The sequence below is a fragment of the Podarcis vaucheri genome (genome assembly GCF_965113315.1).
Source record: "Podarcis vaucheri genome assembly, chromosome: 14".
Classification (NCBI taxonomy): domain Eukaryota; kingdom Metazoa; phylum Chordata; class Lepidosauria; order Squamata; family Lacertidae; genus Podarcis; species Podarcis vaucheri.
Window position 1 is genome coordinate 16389160 of NC_138752.1, and position 4717 is coordinate 16393876.

Here is a 4717-nt window from a genome sequence, read left to right on the forward strand (position 1 = left end):
CATTAAACATTTTTTTAAAACTTCCCTATACAGGATTGCCTTCAGACACCTTGGGGATTGGATAACCCCATACCCTCCAACATTTATCCAATGAAAATAGGGACATCCTACCATACCCTCCAACCATCCAATAAAAATAGGGACATCCTAAGGAAAAGCGGGACATTCCGGGATCAAATCGGAAACTGGGATGGCTTCTCTAAATCAGGGACGCCCCTGAAAAATAAGGACACCTGGAGAGTCTGAGAAGTATGCCACCTCTGGCTCCAGGGGGAAGCAGGATGAGAATGCAATAGTAACCATAACAAAACTTGAGAGCAAGTTCCCAGTATATTCAGCAGGAGTAACGGTGCTTAGGGCTGAGCTGCATGAAGCCCCTGAGTAACACTTGCAGCAACAAATAATCTTCAAAGAGCAGCATAATTTTACTGCTGCTTCTTTGCAGGGTTACCAGCGAAGTGTGTTTATGGCAGAGCTTTCCAAACTGTGTTTCGCGACACGTCAGTGTGTGGGCTGCAGTGTGTAGGTGTGTCGTGCAAACGCTCCCCACGTGGCTGGAAAGGGGTTAGTTTAACCTCCGGTTTGCTAGTATAACTGAATTGCTGTGTCTAAAAAGTGTGTCACCAACATGAAAAGTCTGGAAAGCTCGGTGCATGGAATACATGCCTGGGCTGTTCCTCCGTTGCTTTTAACAGTGGCATATAATGCAATCCATTGTTGGAGAAAGTTGTTTCTGCCAATATGTACCACTTTACCCTGGCCTTTGGTACCCGGGATATTCAGGACCCACCCTAATATTGTGACTGTCATACGTCTTAACCGTTTTTAATTTTGGATTTTAAATTGCTGCAGCCTGCCCTGGGACCTGCTGATGAAATGTGGATCATAAATGTGACGGTGATTTTGCTGATGATGGACTGACCAAACCAAAGTGCATCGCCTAGGCTAGAACACAGTCTTCTGATGACAGACCCATTTTCCTCAATCTCCATTTGTGCTGCTGAGGGGCAGGAGACAGAAAAGAGGCTTATTCAGTAAGAAAGATTTTTCTGGCCAAATGTACGCCCCCCTTTCTTATAGCTATGCCTATAGAGGGGAAGGGGACGCGGGTGGTGCTGTGGGTTAAACCACAGAGCCTAGGACTTGCCGATCAGAAGGTCGGCAGTACAAATCCCCGCGACAGGGTGAGCTCCCGTTGCTCAGTCCCTGCTCCTGCCCACCTGGCAGTTCAAAGCACGTCAAAATGCATGTAGATAAGTAGGTACCACACCGACGGGAAGGTAAACGGCATTTCCATCCGCTGTTCTGGTTCGCCAGAAGCTGCTTAGTCATGCTGGCCACATGACCCGGAAGCTGTACGCCAGCTCCCTCGGCCAATAAAGCGAGATGAGCGCCACAACCCCAGAGTCAGTCACGACTGGACCTAATGGTCAGGGGTCTCTTTACCTTTATAGAGGGGAAGCTCTCATATAGACACACTGTTCACTTTCTCGTCTGTTTCTATGGCGTTCTAGACTTCTCCCAGAATGAAAGAATGCTGGGGACTAGAATGCTGCGGCGGGTAAATTGGTTGCTCAGCGGTTGCCATCATGGCTGCCCAAGTTCCCATGAGAACTCATGAGAGCACCCCAGAACCTCGTAAACAAGATGGGAGAGCTTAAAAGCTCTTTCTGTGCCAGGAAAACACTGAATCGTAGAATCGTTGAATTGTAGGGTGGGAAGGGACCCTGAGGACTGTCTAGTCCAACGCAATGCAATGCAGGAATCTTTGGCCCAATGTGGGATTTGAACCCTTGACCTTGAGATTAAGAGTCTCATACTCTACCAATAGAGCAATCCCAGTTTGAGCTTTTAAAGCTCTCCACCTTCCATGCATTTAATTTCTGTTGTTCCGACTGACTGGCTTTCAACTGCATAAAGCTGAAATTGCACATGTTACATGTGGGTAGGTTGTGATCATACTGTACAGTACATACAAGCCTCCCATCCATTTTTTGGATCTACAGTGCTACCTCGGGTTACATATGCTTCAGGTTACATACGCTTCAGGTTACAGACTCTGCTAACCCCGAAATAGTGCTTCAGGTTAAGAACTTTGCTTCGGGATGAGAACAGAAATTGTACTCCGGCGGCGCAGCAGCAGCAGGAGGCCCCATTAGCTAAAGTGGTGCTTCAGGTTAAGAACAGTGTCAGGTTAAGAACGGACCTCTGGAACGAATTAAGTACTTAACCCGAGGTACCACTGTAGTTTCAACTCAGGCTTACCTAACCGAAACTGTATTCCACAAGGGTAGCTGGGTTAGTCTAAACCAAAACCAGCAGAGGGCGTTGTGGTAACAAAAAACCCCAAACAAACCAAAAATCCTCCTAATAATTTGTCCCTTTGCATGTTTATTCAAGAGCAATGGCCCAGTGCTTTTTTTTTTCTTTAAAAATGTTTAGGGGTACTCTCATTTTGACTCAAGAAAATCAACATTCTATAGTTCAAATCAGGAAAAATAAATAGAGTAAATGGATAAAAGTACAAAGATTCAAAAAAATGTTTAGGGGTATGCGTCTCTCCAGAAAAAAAGCACTGCAATGGTCCAATCCTATATGCATACCCAGAAGAAAGTTCATTGTACAGGCTTGCAGCCTTACTCTGTTCGATGGAGCTTGCAATCCTGTGCACTTTCTGCAGAAGTAGTTCCATGAATGCAGAGTCAATAATACACAGCATTGTGCTGCAATTGGTCTACTGCGGCATAAGCAGCCATGGATACAAAGTCCACATCCTTTGTGGACTCGTGTCACACAGGCAAATTAATCGCAACAAGTGTAGATGACAGCAGGTGAAGCACAAAGGGGGAAGTCAGCCTGGGAACCACACACACACCAGTACATAAATAATAGGGGTGAAAATAAATAAATAAATAAATAAATAAATAAATGGGGGAGACAGGACTAGACGGACCATTGTAAAATGAGCCCCATCCCCTGACTTAGCCAAATCAAGTCACCAGGAGATTGTGGTAACAGGAAAAATAGAACAAATTAAGTTCTTAACCCGAGGTACCACTGTACTGCCTCTGACCGCAAGAATAGCAACACAACCTCTAGGCTTATATTTATTTTTGCAGTGTACCTGCCTGCTGACACCTGAGAAGAAGCCCCATTGCATGCAATGACCTGCTTCTGAATAAGATGGGCATTTAGGATTTGACCCTGCAGAACTTTTAGTCTCAAAGGTGCTACTGCAGGTGGGGACATAGGAGCCAACGCCTAGGGGCCGAGGTCCCTTAGCCCCCCAATAAAATATTTGAGGGGGCTCCTCCCCAGTTGTTGGGCATTGCCATTCAGATGGTGTGTGCGCGCTGCATCTTGCGATCAATTATTTTATTCAAGTTGGCACCCCTGGGGGGGGGGAGGAGAGGCATCTGGTTGCTTAGACAAAACAACAATAAATTCTGTGCTCCCCTAGAGACCTGGAATGGGGCAAGGCAGCGTCACAGGCAGTCAGCTAGAAGCCACCAACACTCACTTTCATCACTGGATGAAAACTTGAATAAAATATTGGGGGAGGTCAGGTAAACCAGCCCCTGCATAGTAGATCACAAGACACCATTGGAATGGCAATGCCCATCATAGGAGCCGACTCCTAGGGGCTGAGGTCCCTTTGGGCCTCCAATAAAATATTTGAGCCCCATGCCCCCCAATGTTGATGGGCTCTTCGTGACCCCATGGACCAGAGCACGCCAGGCACTCCTGTCTTCCACTGCCTCCCGCAGTCAAACTCATGCTGGTAGCTTCAAGAACACTGTCCAACCATCTTCTCCTCTGTCGTCCCCTTCTCCTGTTGTGCCCTCCATCTTTCCCAACATCAGGGTCTTTTCCAGGGAGTCTTCTCTTCTCATGAGGTGGCCAAAGTACTGGAGCCTCAGCTTCACGATCTGTCCTTCCAGTGAGCACTCAGGGCTGATTTCCTTCAGAATGGATAGGTTTGATCTTCTTGCAGTCTATGGGACTCTCAAGAGTCTCCTCCAGTAACCATAATTCAAAAGCATCAATTCTTGGGCAATCAGCCTTCTTTATGGTCCAGCTCTCACTTCCATACATCACTACTGGGAAAACCATAGCTTTAACTATACGGACCTTTGTTGGCAAGGTGACGTCTCTGCTTTTTAAGATGCTGGGGGGGGGGGATATCCCCTCAAACATTTCGTTGGCTCCTACGCAGGGCCAGATTTAGGTCTGATGAGGCCCTCAGCTACTGAAGGTAATGGGGCCCTTTCTATGTCCAGCTGTCCTTTGTCAACAACAAATCGTCCCTATTTTTTGTGTTGAATATGTGCTATATGGTAATTTATGGACCTTATAGGTATCTAAAGCCATTTGCACATAACAAAATATGTATTTTATCAAAGCAATTGTTGAACTGAAATACAATTAAGAAGAAGTATATTAATATTGGAAATGTACATCCAGTTTTTCCCCCCTTTAAATTTTTTTGGGATCTTCAAAAGAGTGGGGCCCTAAATTATAGCTTGTTTAGCTGTAAATCTGGCACTGCTCCTATGCATGCGCCAAGTGACGATCCGCCGGGCCCGGCTCGCTTTTGCCTCCGCCGAAGCGTGCAGAGAAGGAGGCGGAGCGGCGGCCGCGGGCTGATCCCTCCACCGGCAGCCCAGCCCCGGCGCAGTACAAGAGGCGAGCGCCAAGGCGGCGGGCGGGCTGCGCA

General features: G+C 47.0%; 1 long non-coding RNA gene across 1 annotated transcript in view; it reads left to right on the forward strand.

Moving 5' to 3' along the window:
* LOC309518559 overlaps nucleotides 1-4717 on the forward strand; it is a 415023-nt gene that overhangs the window by 350447 nt on the left and 59859 nt on the right. The window lies entirely within an intron of this gene.